The sequence below is a fragment of the Notamacropus eugenii genome, chromosome 3 (assembly GCF_028372415.1).
Source record: "Notamacropus eugenii isolate mMacEug1 chromosome 3, mMacEug1.pri_v2, whole genome shotgun sequence".
Classification (NCBI taxonomy): domain Eukaryota; kingdom Metazoa; phylum Chordata; class Mammalia; order Diprotodontia; family Macropodidae; genus Notamacropus; species Notamacropus eugenii.
Window position 1 is genome coordinate 461,119,971 of NC_092874.1, and position 20,913 is coordinate 461,140,883.

Below are 20,913 nucleotides of genomic sequence, written 5' to 3' on the forward strand. Positions count from 1 at the left end.
TCCCTTTGGAGTAAATCATTGTGTTCATTGTACATTCTTTTCTATTGCCTTTGTTTATTTTTCTTCTATTTCCCTTGTCTTGTGCACTTCTCAAGTGTAATGGCAAGTAAAATAGGATCTTATGCTGTTTTTGTTGTAGTATAATCAAGACGTATAATGCCTTGATTTGAATGTGATTAAAGAGGATCTTTCCCAACCATTGTCAGGCCTGGGAAGATCTGTAGGAAATTCTACACCTTTTGGTAATGAGGCACTCCTTCTCAAGGGATGTGATGCCCTCTGGGCTCTAAAAAGTGTATAAAGACTAAGGTGTGGGTTTTATTTGGTACAGACTGAAAGTTTTTGTAAGGCCAGATGAGAACTCTGGGAAACTACTAAAAGAGCCTCCTGGCTTTGAGAACCCAGACGTCCATGCTTCCCTCTCTGGTAACTATGGTTAGACAGTTGGACTGCCTCTTGAATTATGGTAGGCCAAGGAAGCCATGTCTGTTGATCTTTGATTTCTCTGTATTTTCTTTGAAGTTCAGGGTGCTGACTCTCCTGAACTAGGTGAATGATATATGTGCTTGGTTAAAGGAATGACATGTGTGTTTGATTAAAGTGATTGTTAACCCCTCAAAAGTTGCCTTTCCGTTTATGAATGCAGATCTATGAACCTGTGGTAGCAGGTCCCGCTGGGGTGCTTACTATTATACAAAACAAATAATTTATTTACATCTGTTTCCCTCCTTTGCTTTGTAGAAGTGTATAAAATACTCCTCTTTTATTGAACATCCTCCCCTCCCTCATTGCATTCAGTTTTCAGGGTATGTGACTTTGAGTTCCATTTTGAGTGCTTTTGCTTTTTGGGATACATTCCATTCCCTTCTTTGATTTCTGGTAGATCTTTGATCCACCAATCACCTTCTGAAAGAGACCCGTAAAGAAAAGCTCCTAGCAATATTGTGGCCAAATTTTAGAGTTCCCAGGTCAAGGAGAAAATATTGCAAGCAGTTAGAAAGAAATAATTTGAGTTTTGTGAAAATACAATCAAGATAACACAGGATCTGGCAGCTTCTACATTAAGGGATTGAAGGATATTCCAGAAGCACAAAGGAATTGGGATTAAAACCAAGAATCACCTATCCAGAAAAGCAGTATAATACTTCAAGGGAAAAAATGGTCATTCAATGATATAGAAGACGTTCAAGCATTCATGATGAAAAGATCAGAATTGAAGAGAAAATTTGACTTTCAAACACAAGAATCAAGAGAAGCATGAAAAGGTAAACAGGAAAGAGAAATCATAAAGGACTTTCTAAAGCTGAATTGTTTACCTCCTTACATGGAAAGACAATATTTGTAACTCTTGAGACTTTTCTCAGTATTTGGGTAGGTGGAAGGATTACACATACACACACACACACACACACACACACACACACATAGACAGAGAGTAAAAGTTGTGTTGAATGAGAAGAGATGATATCCATAAAAAAAATAAAATTAAGAGGGGAAGAGAGGAAAATATTGGGAGGAGAAAGGGAGAAATAGAATGGGGCAGACTATCACTCATAAAAGAGATAAGAAAAATCTTTTTCAATGGAGGAGAAAAGGGAGGAGGTGAGAAGGGGAAGAGTGAAGTTTACTTTCTTCACATATGGCTTAAGGAGGGAATAACATGCACACTCAGTTTGGTATGAAAATCTATCTTACACTACAGGAAAGTAGGGGAGAAGGGGACAAGTGGGGTGAGGGGAATGATAGAAGGGAGGGCAAATGGGAGAAAGGAGTAGAAGTAAACTCTTTTGGGAAGGGACAAGGTCAAATGAGAGAATAGAAAAAAAGGGGGGACAAGGTAGGATGGAGGGCAATATAGTTAGTCTTACACAACATGATTATTATGGAAGTCTTTTTCAAAATGACACATACATAGCCTGTATTTAATTTCTTGCCTTCTCAGTGTGGATGGGTGGGGAGGGAGGGAGCAAGAGAGAGAAGTTGGAATTCAAAGTATTAGAAATGAATGTTGAGAATTGTTATTGCATATAACTGGGAAATAAGAAATACAGGTAATGGGGTATAGAAATTTATCTTGCCTACAAGAAAAGAGAGAAGATGGGGATAAAGGAAGGGTGGGGGTGTGATAGAAGGGAGGGCACATTGAAGGAAGGGGTAATCAGAATGCAAGGTGTTATGGGGTGGGGAAAGGGGAGAGATGGGGAGAAAAAGTGGAACTCAAAATTTTGTGGAAATGAATGTTGAAATCTAAAAATAAATAAATAAATAAAACTATTAAAATAAAAAAATTCAAAAAAAAAGATCATCTTTTCTTTTAATACTATTTTTGTCATTGCTCTTTGGTATTTTCCTTCACTTTGATGTATTTACATTTGCAGTTGTTCTCTCTTTTGTTTATTTGGTGAGCTTAGCCACCATGAATTCAAATTTTTCTGTTCTGCTATTCTGTTCTGGTATTCATTTCTCTCAAACCATTTGGAAACATCCTACTATGGTTTCATAATCTCTTGGGAATTCACAGGGTTCTCTCCCTCTTCAGATGCGGATTCATTTTCTTTTTGTTGCAATATTTATCCAGAGACATTTTTTTTTTCAGTTTCTTTACCAGTTCAGTTCTTAGTCATCATGTTTGGGACAGCCACGAAGAGCACAGCAGGAGAATGTGGGCAGAGTACTCAAAAACTTTCAATGGCTCCCCATTGCCTATAGGATATGATATGAGATCTTTGATCTGAAATTTAGATCTCTTCGCATTCTGGCTTGTTTATCTTTCTAATACTGTTTCATATGTTCCATCCTTAGGAGTTTACTACGCAAATTCTTCTGCTCTGAAATGTCATTCTATCTCATACCTTTATAACAAAAAGAACAAAGAAGCAATAAGACATGATGGAAAGACATACAGACTATCAGGTTCTGAGTTCAAATCTTGGTTCTTCTGTATTGGTATCAATGCACAAGTCACTCAGTCTTGCCATGCCTCAGTTTCATTAAAATGAAGATGATACTTCTTGTATTTTCTGTCTCACAGAGGTATTGGGGGGAAAAGAGTAAGGCTTATATCATCCTTGGAATGAGTTGCTATTGTGACTCGCAATTGTTCTTAATACCTAGCCAAGAACAATGTCATCAGAAATTTAACTTGCTGTATTTCAGATTTTATCAAAAGAGACTTTTACCTGTTTAAGGAAAAATCAGGTTTGGGCAGTATTACATTAAGAATTTTATTCAGTCTCTAATCTCCATGCATTTGACACATTGTTCCTCATGTCTTTCTTTTAAAATCTGTGTTTCCCTTTAAAACTCAACTCAGTCTTCTACCAAAACCTTTTTCTTATTCCTCCAGCTACTATTTCCTCTTCTATACAACTGTTTTGCATTTATTTTGTATCTTTTAAAATATTCTTATGAATATATATATGTATAGTCTCACATGTTAGAATAAATCAATCAACAATCATTTGTAAAAGTTACCTACTATATGGCAAGTACTTTGATAATTCAATGTTCCTTTCTGTCTCTGCATCCCAATGCCTACTACAGCATCCCTAATATACAGTATGTATTTAATAAATGATTGATTGTCCATGTCACTGTCATTCCCTTACTCAATAAACTTCAATGGCTTCCTGCTGCCTCCAGGAGGAAATACAAAATGCTCTGTCTGGTCTTTAAACACCTTCATAAACTACCTTCCTCTTACCTTTCCAGTCTTCTTACATCTTACCCCCCAGACAGGTACTCTTCCATTCATTGACACTGGTCTCCTGGCTATTCCACAAACAAGAGACTCCAACTCTCATCTCTGCACATTCTCTCTGGCTATCCCCCATGCCTGAAATGCTCTACCTTCTCTTCTGTAACTACTGCCCTCCCTGGTTTTCTTTAAGTCCCAAATAAAATCCAATCTTCTATAGAAAGCCTTCCTCAATCCTTCCTAATTCCAGTGCTTCCTCTCTTGTATTTCTTATTTATTCTGTATATATATATACACATTTACACACACATGCACATACACACATATGTATATGTATGTATGTATATATATATATATATACATGTGTTTATACATATACATGTGTGTATGCATTTGTTTGCATGTCGTCTCCCCAATTAGGTAGTAAGCTCCTTGAAGGCAAGGACTGTCTTTTGTCTTTTTTGATAATCCAGCATTTAGCATAGTGTCTGGCACATAGTAGACACTTCATAAATGTTTATTGAATTGCATTGAATTGACTTTCAAGGCCAAGGCAGTTTAGTGCAAGGAACACCATATGTGGAATCAAAGTAGCTGAATTCACATCCCAATGGTCTCATTTTCTACTTCTGTGACTTTGAGCATGTCTTTTAACTTCTCTGGGCCTCAATTTCCTTATCTATAAAGCAAAGATGTTAAACTTGAGAATATATCTAAAGGTCTTTTCCATCTCTGACTTTCTATGATTCTTTAAAATTATCTATTGATTTAACAAACTTGGGGAAAAAACACATTAGGCAACAAATTCATTAAAAAGCTACAAGCTGATCCTTGTGGGGAAGTATAACCTATTGATTCATACTAAGATTGCATATGATTTTGTCACTAATTGAAATGTGAGAAAGTTATAATTAAACTCATATTAATGTAACTCAGCAATTACTGCAGACCCTCATTGGCAGATTGCAAGTGGATGGTATAAATAATTTTTGGTCTAGAGTTACCTCCCTTGTTTATGCTTAGAAAAAAAAAGTCTGACTCATAAAATGACAGCTTTTTAAATTTTAACAAATCATAAGACAAAAATGATCATAAAATTATAGAAATTTATTAATAATGTAAAATGGAACTTTATTTTTTCCCTAAAATTATATTTTAAGATATACAATTTTAATTGGAAGAAAAAGGACTTTACATTAGCTAAATGAGAACATAAAGTCCAAGCCTGAGAGAGAGAGAGCTAATGTGGGTCTAATTTACTCCCCCAGACACCACTAATCTCTTGTATTTAGAAAATGTGATGCAAATATTTCTTCACCAAGTAGCAGATGAACCACAAAATGTACTTTATAACTTCAGTTTGGCAAGCACTGTGTGGAATGTGGGGCTGCAGAGAGACAACATAAACAATGGGAGGTTAAAAAAAGCATGGTCGATAATGTGGGACTGTAGGGCAGGAATATCTGGGTTGAAATCCAGTCTATGATACTTCAATACTGATTATGAAATGCTTACTATGTGCCAGGAACTATGTAAGTAACATGTAATATAAAGACAAAAGACATAAAAACACATGTGACCAATGGTTATTGTCGAATTTCTGGACTCAAAAGTCCTATCCACCATTCAGGCTTTTCTTTGCCCTTAATCTCTTTATTTCAAAAATCAATCAACCAGTAAGTATCTATGAAGAGTTAACTATGTGCCTGCTACTGTGCTAGGTCTAACCCTTTCCCAACTGGCACCTGGACTAACAAGTTAATTCCCCCAAGGTGACTATGACTGTCTTTAGGATTCTAGAGGTAACCCTGAGATGTGGTTTCTGATGAGCCGCTGTTGTTATCTTCCTCATTGTCATCAGAATTTATTGAACTCTATTAGCTTTTAGAAAAATCATATGCTGACAAGGTATGATACCAACATTTACACACACACACACACACACATACACACACACACATACACACACATACACACACACCATACTCAATGGTTCATTCTTTTCTTGTACATACAAGAGCCTTGGTAACTCTGAGCTCACAGGTAAAATTTAAAGATATTGTAGTATGTGTATAGAAAACAAATGTAGTCAAGGGTTATTGTCAAATTTCTGGGTTCAAAAGTCTTATCCACCATTCATGGAGTCTGATTGAGGCTTTTCTTTAGAATAGTTCTTCTCTGGGCCAGAGTCCATGTTCAGCATTTCTTTGTACCACTAAAAATCGCATTCCCTGAAACCATCATTTTCCTTTGGTGACTGTCCTTCTACATGTGTCTTCAACTATTTCCTCTGCCATAAGTTCCTATTACCATAAGAAATTGGCCTCTGGTGAACTCTGTTGCTGACTCATGATATTGGTGGAACCTTTGATATTTCTTCTGACTTTTTCAAGTTCACAAGGACATCCAGACATTTCTACCTAGGGATGCTTATTCACCCCAAATTAGGGGAAAACCAACACACAAATAATTAGAGGGAACATTTGATTATGGATATTGGCTGCCACTCCCCCATAACTCACAACAGTTTTTGCCTGTTTCTCTGCAAGGAAAAAAAAGAATAGAAGCTTGAAGGATGAGTGAATCTAGAAATTGCTGATAAATGTTCAACAATTGGATCCCAGGGGAAAAATATATATGACACACTTTTAAGTGTATCCTGCATTTTAAAATATTTTCCTATCATTTTCCTCAGTCTAGATATTTAACAAAAGAATAAACTAGGCCCTGATTTGTAGTATCTGACAGTTTCTGAGGTATAAATGATCACATTGAGAGTGAATATTGTTTCTCATGAGCCAGTATAGACTGGCTCCAAAACACCACCAAGAAAATGTCTTCCTTGCACATTCAGTTCTAGACCTCATATTTTTGAGTCATTAGACCATCTACTTTTTCAATCAGCCTGGAGATTCCTCATCACAATATTATCCACAGTACTAGCCCTACATACAGGCAGTAAGTAGAAGAGTTGGGACTTCAAAATTTGTGCTCATTCTATCACATCACAATTTATAATTGCCAGTCACTATTATATTTGTGTAACAACTGAGGTTTTACTCTAGTGGACCCTTAGATATCTGCCCACTATGTACCTGTTTCTCTGAGTCATCTGGTCTATTTCTTGGTCCAGAATGGAGCAAAGAACAAGTATAAGAACACAAATTAGAGTCCACAAGGAAGCCAGATGGAGATGTGAGAGCGATGAGAGTTAACTACAAGTTTTACAGTAGAACTTAGGAGATGGGAACAAAGCTACAGAAGCAGGGAAATCAAATACATTAACTTGGGAAAGAGTTAAATGGGGCAAGATAGAAAATTGGAGCAATGGGGAAGATAAGTTGAGATGGGCCTTTCCCATCATGTAGCCAGATTAAGATTATTTGAGTCTGTAAATTGACCAAAGGGTGTAACATGTGTAGAGCATTTTATAAACCATAAAGCATTTGTAATGAAGGTGTATACATATTCCATGAAATGGAATCTGCTGACCCTTCCTCAAGTACTTATATGACTAAGTATGTAGATGGTAGTTCTTATCATTAAGGCACATGAGTGGCACAGTGGATATGGGTACTGCGCCTGGAGTCAGGAAGACTCATCTTTCTGAGTTCAAATCTGGCCTCAGATACTTCTTAGATGTGTGACCCTGGGAAAATCACTTTACCCTGTTTGGCTCAGTTCCTTCACCTGAAAAAAATGATCTAGAGAAGAAAATGGCATATCACACCAATGTTTTTTTTCTTTTTTTTTCTTTTTTTGCAAAAAAAAAAACCAAACCACAGCAAATTGAGTCACAGAGTTGACAGAACTGAAAAATGAACACTGTTATCATCACAAACATCATTATCATCCTTATCATCATCAACAACAGCTACAACATTTTAGTCATTCAAAGTAAATGGTTGGATAGAGCCTTGGACTCAAGTCACAAAGATGTGGATTCCAATACCACTTCTATCACTTACTATCTCTGTGATCATGGGTAAGTCACTTAAGCTCTCTAAGTTTTAGTAGCCTTTTCTATAAAATGGCATAATGATAATGTCTATCTTACAAGGTTATCATAATACTAAATTTAATTTATATATATATATATATGTATGTATATATATGTATATATATATACATATATATATATATATATCTGAATCGTCTATATGTATGCCACTAATAAGTACTAGCTATCTGGATCACTTTTGCTCCTTAGAAACCTGAAGATCTTAGGTCCTGTGATCCTGTAGTACATCAATCAATCAATATTTATTAAGCACCTACTCTCTACCAGGCACTGTGATAAGAGCAATGACACAGAAAGAGGAAAAAGACAGTTCCTGTCCTCAACAATCTTCCAGTCTAATATGGGAGACTATATGCAAACAAATATATACAAAACAAGCTACCTATAGGACAAATAGGAAATAACCAACAGAGTGAAGACAGTAGAACTGAGAGAGGTTGGGGAAGGTGGGGTTTTGGTAGAAATGTAAATGGAGAATTGAAGATATCTTCAAATAGAGGAAAATAGAAGGCTGGGGCGGAGGTGGGGAAAAATGATTAAACCACCAAAATGTCTCAAGAAGTTGCTAGAATTTTTTTTAAAAAAGAAAGACAAAAAGACAGGATGTACTTAGAAAATGAAAGGACACATACAAACGAGTTAATTCTACATGACTCCAAATAAGTCTCACAATATTAGAGTTTTAAGAGTGCTCAGAGACCATCTAGTCTAATTTATATATAAAAATCTCCTTTACATAAGATACATTTGGAGAAATTTAGGACAATTTCTATAAAACAATGGAAAGTCAAATGAGAAGCACTCGGAGAACAATTTATTCAGTGAACACAATATTTTATAGAAAAAATAATAACTTGAAAGACTTAAGAACACCAATTATTACAATGACCATCCTCAAGTCCAGAATACACATGGTGAATCATACTTTCCTAAAAGAGAAAAATAAGAAATACATTTCCAGTGACAGCCAATAAATTGACTTTTGTTCTGCTTTTCAATAATCATATGTTACAAATGAGCCTATTATTCCTCAGAAAATATTAATGAAGAGAATGATAGCAATCTCACCCCTCACCTCTCACTCCCTCCCCCAAAGAAGACAGAAGAGCATCGATGAAACATTTTTAAAAATACATAGAAGGGAAATGAAGAAATTTCAGAAGGGAACATGAACAAACATGACTAAATTGGTACTGTTGTGTTTAATTTAATATGTACTTGACAAAATGAAAGAACCTCCTTTATCCCATCTCCAACAAGTGATCATTGAGCTTCCTTCTCTGATGGAGAAGCTATTTCCTTTTGAGCTAACCCAATGAATCCTGGGAACGCTTTAATGGTTCAGAAGGCATTTTTTTACTTTAAATCTTCCTAATTTCCACATCTTAGGTCAAAACCAATACAGTCAATTCCTTCTCCATATGTCAGTCATTTTAGTACCTGAAAACAGACATCATGTGCTTTCCAAGTTTCTATTTCTCAAGTTAAACATCCCTAATTCGTTCAGCTGTATGCCAATGCTTATGTGACCTATACTTAAAACTCCTCAAGATCTGTCCCCCAGCCATAATGATTTATCAGTAGCATATGTACCAAAATTCCAGAGATCTGTAGTTAAATCAGCAAGAATAGTTCCTCTGCTGCTGCAGATTTAAACCCCTCTATAACCTAACATATGGTTTTCACATGTTGTGCCTAATTTGTCACCTTGTGGCCAAGCTGTTAATAATCTTGCGAAACTTAAGACTGAGTATTATCTTCATATCACAGACATGGAATTAATCTTCAAATCCATATCTGAAGTCTTTCCAACTCAGTAGAAGCTGTTGAATCTTGTGCCCCAGTGACATGAGCTACAAGAACATATGGTAATCTCATTATCAGCAGAATGGAACTTTAGTGGAATAATTTTTTGACAACACATAGATTTTCTAATATGTAGTGTCAAGCTGAACAGAATGCTCCAGACATAATCTAATACATTGTACAGAGAAAACATCCCTACCCCAGTCCTGGTCACCATATCTTTAAATGCTGATTAATTTGATGACAAAGGAGTATCGGTAGCCACTAGACTAATCTTGTTCAACAGTAAGGACCAGGAACTGTTCCACCCTCATGATCATATAGCCCACCCAACATCAAAGAATGCTCTGCTCTCTGTGGAAATGTTAAGCTGTCAGGGGTTCTCAGAGAGTTGGATACCTCTCTCTCCCAGATTTCCCCTTTTATGATGGTAGCAGTGTTTATTTCATTAGTTTAGGGATGTAGTCCAGTTGGATTTGCCCACCTAGACTTAACTTCTCTAAAAAATCTCCTTCTTCTGTTCACTTTGTTTCAGTGAAATCATACCAGATTAGTATAAGAGAGTTGGCTTAAATGCATGCGATTTTTACTCAACCATACATGCAAAAGGAATAAAATCAAATATACTAAAAACAACTGTTACATGGACTGTGCTCCTGTCTCTTTTCCTCATCTCAGGTATCATTTGCCTACACCATATACATACATGACTTACATACCCAAGATTTCCTGAGACATAGTTTAAATGCTTAAACGCACACCCTTTGGTCAATCACTCCCACCCAGGGGGTAGTAGGTGTATTCAATTGCTTTTCTCTTCTACTTTATCACCATCTCAACACCATGCCACCTGCTTTCCAGCCTCCACCCCTAATAACATCATGCCCTGGAAGCATATTTTCAACATGGAAAATTCAATGATACACACATTCATTCAACATATGTTTATTAATTGCCAGCTGTGACTATAGTACTTTGCTGTCATTAGGAGGATAGAATTTAGAAGAGATATGACCTCTATCCCCATGGAGCTTATAGTCTAAGAAAGAAAAAAAAATCAGAAAAGATCACTTAAACACATTGCTGAGAATGATCAAGAAGTGAGGGGGAGATTCTTCTCTTTCCTGTTCGTTTTTGTACAATGTTGTTGCTTAGTCATTTTTTAGGTTGTGTCTGACCCTTTATGACCTCTTTGGGGTTATCTTAACAAAGATAATTGAGTGGTTTGCCATTTTCTTCTCTAGCTCACTTTCTAGATGAGAAAACTGAGACAAATAAAGTTAAGTGATTTGCCCAAGGTTACACAGCTAGTGTCTAAGACCAGATTGAACTTGGGTCTTCCTGGCTCCAGTCTCAAGACTAGGTGGCAATTAAGATTTATTTTACATTTCAAGTGATCAAGACTTAACTACATGTTTAAAGCTACCAAGGTCAATTGACTAAATAGAAGAAGTTAACATGCATCATTTTCACGAGGATGAAGCAAAAACGCTAACAAGACCAAAGAAGATTCGGAGTATTCCAATGTCTCTGTTGCAAACAAAGATCACCAACCACAAATATTTTAGCACTTGAGATAGAGCTTTTAAGTTGTATTTTTCAAATGCACAGGAAAACGAGTTTTCAGGACCCTTTCAGATTTAATGAGTCTATAAATCTCAGTGGCCTTTCATATACTTAACTCTTTTTAAAGTAATGTGACAGGTTCAAAATACTTTCCATTTGGTACTCAAATAAATATTTGTACATATTTCTTTTCTGGAATTATTAAACCCTCTGATAAAACATTCAATTAAAGATCCAAAACCCCCAAGTAAAAAAAGAAATTTAACAGTAATTTCTTAAAAAAAAATTTGCCAATTATTTTTCAAAGAGTAATCATCCAGGAGACAAGAATTAGTGACATGTCATAAATTTGAGGCTTGTCCTAAAAATGCAAGGTCATGGGAAAGATGGATTTTGATCATGACAAGACTAGATTTGAAATTTACGCCCCACAAAAGATACTTTAAATATTATGATCTGTCTCATTCTATTTGGTTTGGTTTCTTTTACACATCTTAGAAAGTGTTTTGGAGATTATATTCACTGATCACAAGAGTCTTTCTATTAGTCTAATGAATACAAATGTAATAAACTACTGAAAGGTACTTTCTGTTTTATGTTCTTGATGCTCACACCATTTTGCATGGTATTTGAGTGAAAAATAAACTTTTTGAGAAAGAACAATGCCTCTCAAGGATTATTTTAGACAACTGTGACCAACCTAATGGATTTCTTCTGTCCTCATAAATTTTACTCTACTTGTGAAGACTATCATGTGGACAGTGAAAAACACCAAATTTTGAGTTTCCCATTATTCACAGAGCCATGGAGATTACTTGTGGTCAATTGGAAATCCTGAGATTCATCTTTTTGTTAGGCTCATTCTTCCATGGACTAGAACTAGTTTTGGTTAATTTGGTGTAGCAATCAAGAACTTCAAAAATTTCTTAAATTTCTTAAGATCTGGAACCAAAGAAGTTCCCAAAGCACATTCAAATTTAATTACATACTCACAAAAGAGCATTCCCCCATTGGGGAAAACTAACACTGACTGGGAAGAATGAAGATCTTGAATTTTCTGAATTTTAAAATATGTGTTTTTGTTTACTAATTTGCATTTTTTTCCTGGCAAGACCAGTCCTGTCATATGTGTAGGGACAGCTCTGTTGAGAAAACACACTCTACAGTTGCAGATTAGTAAATGCTCTATAACTTTTGGTCTTGGCAAGTTCCTTGGGGGTACTAAAGGGCAAAGTAACTTGCCCAGGGTCACACAGTTAGTATGTTTCAGTAGAATGACTTAAAACCAGGTCTTTAGGACTTTATGGCTGATTCTTCATCCACTATGTATGCAGCACTGACTCTCACTCAAATATCAAAATATCAAAATGACAATATAGTGGTGGGCATCTCACTTTTTTCAGAGAGGTCAGACTGCATAGTTTTTAACATGTAAAAGTCATGAAATCATAGTAGTCATTTAATGGACAACAGTTTTAGGATATGAAGGTAGGTAGAATACTCAAATAGGGATGAGTATCACAATGACATTTTCTTTTGGAGGAGGGGGGGAAGTATACCCAAATAGGCAAATGAAATTCAGATTCACATCTAAAACATTTTTCTGGTAATTCCCACCACAAAATTACCTCTGAGCATTAGCTTAAATAACAGATTAAACAATATCCACCATCTAATGAAAAGATAGATGTCCTGACCTGTCATTTCTATACCACGCTTACACTAATTTAATATTATGTAAATAACTGAGGTAATAACACAACTTATTTGCATAACACTTCACAGATTGTTAAAGATTTTCCATTTGCAACAATACTGTTTTCACCTTTTTATAGACGAGGTTATGTTCTGAGACACTATCAAAATTATACAACTATTGTGTTGGAGTCAGGATTTGAACACAGAACTTTTGTTTCTAATCCCAGTGTCTTTTTATTAATTAATTAGTTATTATATAAGTTTGCAGCTCCTCTATGAGACACCAATTTAAAAAGAACAGCAGTGAGATCAGGATAATGGAAGTAATGTAGGATAAAGCATGAATTTTCCTTAAACCTCTCATTATTGCAACTATCCAAGAATTGCTGGAGTGTTCAAAATTGAAAAACTAGTCCTTTTCATGATGAAAACCATCTGTAAATACTTATTTCATTCCCATTTATGAGAATTTGGGAAATAGAGAACCATGAAGCAATTTAAAATATTTAAATTGACCCAAGAAGTGAAAGATGGTAGCTCCAAGCTTAGTACACCATAAGAAAGAGATTCTTTTGGGACAATTTAATTATAGATCCATATGAAATCAGGTAACCATAAAAGCCAGGAAAGAATGAGAAGAAGAAAAAGATAATACCTTAGATGCCATTTTCATTCAAAACATTTTAACAAGCAAGCAATAGCCACTTCCTCTGCAGAAATCTGAATCAGTGATGGAGAAGGTAGTGTGGGAGAGAAAGGAGCATTGGATGAATAGTCTGAAGTCCTGAATTCTGTTCTGAGCTCTGCCATCAACTTGCTCTGTCATCAAGTACCTTATCTTTTTTGGGTATTCAATTTCCTCATTTGAAAAATAAGTAGGAGGGAAAGTGGACTAAAGCAGAGGTGTTAAACATGAGGTTCAAACAGAATCAAAATATATTGGGAAATATTTAACAAAGTTGACTGGTTGGTTGTACTTCATTCTTGAAGAGGAACAAAATGACATCACTATGTTAGAATCAAGTTATAATGTGTCGGACTATGGATGATCAAATCAATAGAAACTCAGAATGCTCTAGTATAGATCAGGCACAAATAGTGCATGTGAACATTCGTGGCGGATTCTTTTAATTTGTGCATCTCACATTTCTTTTGAGCTACTTCAGTTCTGCTTTGCTTACAGAGCAGAGCACCTTCTCTGATGAGGGCATGCCATTCTGGGTGGTCCTGTGACAGTGTGTCCTATGTCATGCAATCAGTTCCAAAGTTCTTTTACTATAGACCATATATAATGTCAATATGTTGTGTTCTAAGTAAATATAAGGCCAGAAGTCATCCTTGTTTACTGTTTAGTAGCCTCCTTTTCTATTTGAGCTTGACTAGAGCATCTCAAAGTTTCAGTGTAACTCTATAATTCTGTGATTTTCAAAGCAGAATGGGTTTACACTGCAAGTGTACTTTTCCCCATGAAATATGTGCTGAGGACATGGCATTAATCTCCCAGTTCTAGAGATTAAAATCTTATATTCAGTTGCAAAGTAGGTAAAGCATGACTGTAATAGACTTCCCCATTCGTATTCTTCTCATGCCACTGCCTTACACTTTTGTTGATGGAAGTGTCAACATCATTCATTCTAACCTCTCTCCTAATGGCTTCCTTGATATTTGCCATATTTCCTGAAGCATAGCAGGGAATCAATTTGATTACCAAGTGTAGAATAGTTATTCAAACAAAGGCTATTTAATCTTATGTCTGTGCTGCAAAACATGAGAATTGAAGCAATTATCCAGAAAATTCTTGCCAACATCAAGACACACACACACACACACACATACACACACACACACACACAAGCCTACATTCATCTGGAATATCCAGAAACTTGCAGCAAAAGGGTACTTTTTCTTTACTTGCTGCATAAGAACAATTGTGTTGATTTCCCACTTTACCTTATATGAATAAATGTATGCACTGGACACAGTGGAATTTTAGGGTTTTGGATGATGAATTGGATAAAATACTGTACTAAATTTACATGAAGGGCAGTGATCAGGCCAGTCTTCATAAGAAGAATATTATAATAATGTCAACTAACATTTACATAGCACTTAGATTATGACAGTGACTGTGTTTTATAATTATTGTCTCATTTTTTACTTACAACAACGCTGATGCTATTATTTTCTTTTACGGATGAGAAAATTGAGGGAAACAGCAATCATATAGCCAAATAAGGTCAAAAGGAAGTATGGATCAAACAAGTGAAATAGAAAAGGGAGACAATTATTCAGATGACTGATCTACTTTTCTTCTTACAAAACACCCACAAAAATTAGATACTCATTACTGTAAGAAATGTACTTGAAGAGCTGACCCTTAATCAGTCAATCAAAACAAATTTATTAAATATCTACTATGTTCCAGACATTGTATAGATACTGGTGAATACAAAGATAAAGAAGGAAACAGTCTTTGCCCTCAGCAGACATACATTCTATAGGGGAGGACAATATGTTCATATATAAGTATACACAAGATATATACAAAATAGCTACAAGGCAATCTTGCCAAAGGGACTCACTATTAACATCTAGGAAGTAAATTGTGTTTTGAATGAAACTGAATTTTAAGAATTGAAGGTAAAGAAGGCATAGGGAAGAGTATATTACTTAGTTTTTCATGGGAACATAAATTTTATTTTTTTATTTTGAATGAAAAAATAGCAAAGCAAACTAAAAACAAATCCTTGTATAGTAAAACTTTAAAAACCCAGTAATCCCCATATGAGGTTCATGTTACTTTGAGGCAATTGAAAACAGTGACAGCTTAGGAACACATTTGTGAAAGGACATCAAGGCATAATGGAGATTTCAGACAGGATGGAACCTTGCAGATCACCTGGGCCAACCTCTTCCTTATGAAAATGACAAAACTGATATCACAGCAGATATTTTCATTGACTATCCTACTAATTCCTCTATCCTTGTATTTTTCTATCTATCATCCATGCTTTAGCATGACATTTTCCATGTCCCAGTCTTGACCTTCTAGTTAATCAGTTCAACTATTCCATACTCTCCAATTCCTTCCACTCATCCTGTTAAAACTCATTCCTTGCCAAACCAAAATTGTAGTTTACTCCAACCATTCACCTTTTACTTTATTGTCTGGACACCATTGGAGAAATCCTGTATCTTGACTGTGTGGACCTACTACATTTTTATGCAGTTAATCTCAACTGAGCCCTAACTACTGAAGTTGAGTCCTTTTGTTTTGTACTGATTTGCCAACATAGCATCTTTGCCAAATACCTCTCCCCCTCTTAGCAAAAGCCCTTACCCAATATTTTTAAAAATTTTTTCCTTACCCCATATTTTAACAAGAAAATTGAGACCATGCATCATAAGCTCCCTCTGATTTTTCATTCTATATCTCATATCTCAATCACCTCCATTTTCTCCTTTACTTGATCTCATCACTTCCTTTCTCATCTCAAAGGACACTTTTTTTCCTGTGGTTATTCCCCTCCTGTCAACTGCCAAATCTCTTTATCCCCTGACTTCTTCCCTGCAGCTTACAAATATACTCAAATCTCCTTCATTCTTAGAAAATTCTTTACCTGATGCTACTAGCCCCTCAAACACATGTACTATACCTCTCCTTCCTTTCATAGCCAAATTTTTAGAAAAAAGTCATCTACACTTCCTTAACTCCCACTTATTTCTCAGTGCCTTGAAATCTGTTTTCTGACACCACTTGACTGATATTGCTCTCTCCAATAGAACCAGTGATCTCTTAACTACTAAAAAAAAATCTATTTTTGTCAGTGCTCACTCTTTTTGACTTCTCTGCAACCTTTGACATGATTGAGCACTTCCTATACATTCTCTTTCCCTAACCTGAACTTTCATTACATTCGTTATATTATAGTATGCTACATTATATTACATGTGATGAGCATTCGTTACATGCTCACCTCTGGTTCTTGTCCCACCTATCTAATAACTCCTCAGTTTCTTCTAATGTATGATCAACCATAGGCTTTCCCCATGTATGGGTGAAACTGAGGACTCTCCCCTAGCCCATATCTTTTTCTCTCTTGGTATTTTTCTTTTTAGTGATCTCATCAGCCCATATGGGCTTAATGATCATCTCTCTTCAAATGAGTCCAATATCTATATGTCCAAAACTCATCTCCATTTTGAGGGTTTATATCATATGAATAGCTTTCCTGCTGGAAATCTCTACCTTGATATCATATCACATTTATCTCCAACTCAATACTTTCAAAATGATATACACTTTATTTCCCTCCTTCCAAATTCCATAATTTTGTCAATGGTATCAACATTTTTTTCCAGGCACCATCAAATCTAAGTTATGAGTCATCCTCAGTTTTTCCCTATATTTCACCCTACTCATTGAATCAATCACCAATTCTTGTTGATTCTACTTAGATAACATATCTTGCATTCCCCTCCTTCTCTATATTTATAGTCACCATATTAGTTTTAACTGTCCCTTATCACTTCTTACTGGACTATTGAAATAGCCTCCACTTATTCTTCCTGATTCTGTTCTCCCTCCACCAATAAATCCTTCATATATCTACCAGATTGCTATCACTAAAGCACAGATATGACTGTGTCACTTCTCTGCTCAAGATGCTTCAGTGGCTTCTTATTGTTTTCTGTCATTCTTGCCCTTCAGCATCTGACCCAAGCTCACCTTTCCTCATTAGTTTCATGTTGTTATGTTCCAGTCATTGGTCTAAATATGGTTGCCTATCAGTGACATTCTACCTCACAACCCTGAGACTTTTGATCAGGCTGTATGCCATGACTTTAATGCTCTCCATGTTCACCACCACACTGTGGAACCCCTAGTTCCATTCAAGGATAGCTCAGATGTCACCTCTCATAAATGGCCTTCCTTTATTTCCCCACTTGTACTGTTTGTCCCTCTAGCACTAGAAACTGCCTTATATTTATTCTATATTTATGTTCTGTTTATTTATCTGTGTATAGGTTGTATACAACTAGGAGTATACCAGCTCCTTGAAAGGATTATTTTGTTTTTTACTATATCCCTAATACTTACCACACTAGGCACAGACCAAATGCTGTTTGAAGTAGCCAAATTAATGGCAAAAGCAGGATAAGAGCCTAGCTCCTCTGACTGCCTTTGTTTCTATTTTATCAACTTCTCATTTGAACAGACTTTAATAGAATTTAAGTCAGTGGTGGAGAATCTGCAGCCTTGAGGCCACATGCGGCTGTCCAGGTACTTGGGTGTAGCCTTTTGACTGAGTCCAAGTTTTACAGAACAAATCTTTTTATTAAGGGGATTTATTCTATGAAGTATGGATTCAGTCAAAAGTCCACACTTGAGCACCTAGAGAGTCACATGTGACCTCAAGGCCACAGGTTTCCCACTCCTGATTTAAGTCATATTGTTTCAGAAAGGAGATGAGAGTTATCTAGTCAGGTCACATAGTTACAAAAGTTTTGAGACTGGACAGGTAGTGTAACTCCCTTTTGGTCCAACAAATCCCCAGTTAGAGAATTGAAAAATAAACAATAAGTTTCCTAGACTGTGGCCACTTCCTGATTATTTAAATTGGCTTTTATAGATAGTAGCCCAGAATACCAGTGCCAGAGACAGCAGATCAAGCCTTCTGAAAGCTGTCTTGACACATGGCAAATAAATGTACCCATGTATTTTATTCAGATCTCAAAACTGGGCCAAGAGAGAATGCCCCAAAACAACACTGTCTCACACAGAGTTAGACACAGGAGTTTGGAGGGAAGATGTGGGATCACAAAACACACACAGACACAGACACACACACACACACACACACACACACACACACACACTTACATAATTTCCCAGGCACTCGGTGTTTGAGGAATGTGATTAATGCTAGATGACGTGCTCTGAACTTTTCATTCAGATAGGTTCTTTTGCCTTCAAACCTCCTGGCAATGAATGCCTTGTGACCTGCAGATTTCACTCTGAATAACCATCAGCTGAAGCAATCCTGACATTGTCTGGATAACCATTTACTTCCTTACTGTTCACAGACAAGTTTATTCAGAAACACCAGGGCAGCATTTATTTATTTATTTACTTATTTTAAATAAGAGGCTAAGACAACAAAGGAGAAAAATATAGCTCCAAAGATCCCAACACCTTCCATCTCATGGAGGGAAAGCATAAAAGCAAGGTGATTTTTTTCTTCGTAGCCAAATAAGAGAGCCAGCAAGAGATAATGGAGGAAGAAGGCAATAATGAGAGAGAGAGAGAAAGAGAGAGAGAGAGAGAGAGAGAGAGAGAGAGAGAGAGAGAGAGAGAGAGAGAGAGAGAGAGAGAGAGAGAGAGAGAGACAGAGAGAGACAGAGACAGAGACAGAGAGAGAGAGAGAGAGAGGTGCCTGGGCCCCGAGAAGGGGGAGCTGTCCGGGTGCTGAATGCTTTTAGGAAGCCAGTCACGGACTTCCAGGATTGCATCCACCTCACGGAACCCAACAGACCAGCGCTTCCTCCTCACCCTCATCCCTCCAAACCGGCTTGGCTCTTGGGACATGCTACTCCAGATGTACCAGATGTAGGCAAGACAACCTAGCTTCAGCTCATCTTTCTTCCAGTTTCCTGAGGGGCTTCCCCCACCCTGGCAGAGATTTGACCCTCAACCACTAACAAGCCAGCTGACAGCTCCCCTCTTTACCAGTCACATAGAAAGGCAGCTGACCCAGAAGAGCCCCTCCCCTCCTCCGCCATCTCCACGTTCAACTCCTGGAACCCCACCCCTGCGCTTAAGGTAGGGACTGAGATAGTGGAGCCCCTAGCTCAGGTCCTCTCCAGAGAAAACAGCCCCTGCCCCATATACCCCGTGATCGTAGAGCTTCTGACTTGGTGTTCACGAGTCCAGACCCACCCAGCTCATGAGACTCACCCATTCCAGAGCTCGCAGGAAAGCGAGGGGTTCCTTCAGTACCCGAAAGGTCCCCGAAGAGGCCAGCTGCAGATGGATTGGGGGTCGATGGGAGGAAGAGAGAAGAGATAAAAGGGGTGAAGGCTTGAGTAGCTCCAATTTCCTATTTCCTTACCCCCTCCCTTGCCCTCGCCCTCGCCTCAGTCCTCTCCTTCACCCTAGCCAGATCCGGCAGCAGCTGGCCAGAGCACGGGGTGGCGGTGAGAGGGGGGAGGTTTTGCCTACCTGATTCACAGAGTCCATGGCCGCTCTACACTTTGTCCCTCAAACACCCGCTCCTACTTTAAAAAGAGATGGTGGTGGGGAGAGGGGGTAAATTTCAATCTTCCCGCTGCACACACCCGCCGATTCCGGGGCTCTGAAAAGAGGGGCAGCTCGGGAAACAACTCCCCGGGCAAAGGCACTCGCGGGCAGGAGGGCAGGAGGGCCGGCAGGCGGCCTTCCTGCGAGCTGGGGCTGAGATGCGCGCTCCGCTTAGCTGAGCTCGCCCATTAGCCTCACTCTGCTCTGCGCGCAGGGAGCAGCGGCGCGCGCCCGCCAGAGACCAGAGGGGACGGGGAGGTTGGGGGTAGGGGCTCCCGAAACAGCCACCAAAACACAGGGGCCGGCCCTGAGCTGCCTGTCATTGGCTGGCCAGGCGCCTATTAGGGGCGGGCGAGGAGGGAGAAAGGAAGAACCCTCCGGGATTGGTGAGGCTGGTGCCGCGCGGGCGCATGGAGAAGCACAGGGGCGCAGGGCAAACTTCGGGGTCTGAGTCTGGGAGGGGGCACATATGTAGAGTGAGATGGAACAGAGAGGGAGGGGTCAGGTGAATGACGCTTGTCTCCAGCATGAGGAGAGAGGGAGAGGGAGAAGGTGAAGGACACGGTGAGGGAAAGGAAAAAGAAGAGAGGGAGAGGGAAAGGGGAAGAGAAAAGGAGAGGGAAAATGAAAAAAGGGAGCGGGCGAGGGAAAAGATGAGAGAGAGGGAAAGAGAGAAGGAGAAGGAGTGAAAGAGAGGGCAAAGGACACCCCCAGCTAAATTCGCAAGTGTTCTTTGTTCCTGAATCCTAAAAGAAAGAAAACTCACAGTTCATTTGCCCTGGGAATCTGAGGGAATATTAAGAGCTCGCATGTATAGCGAGGTAT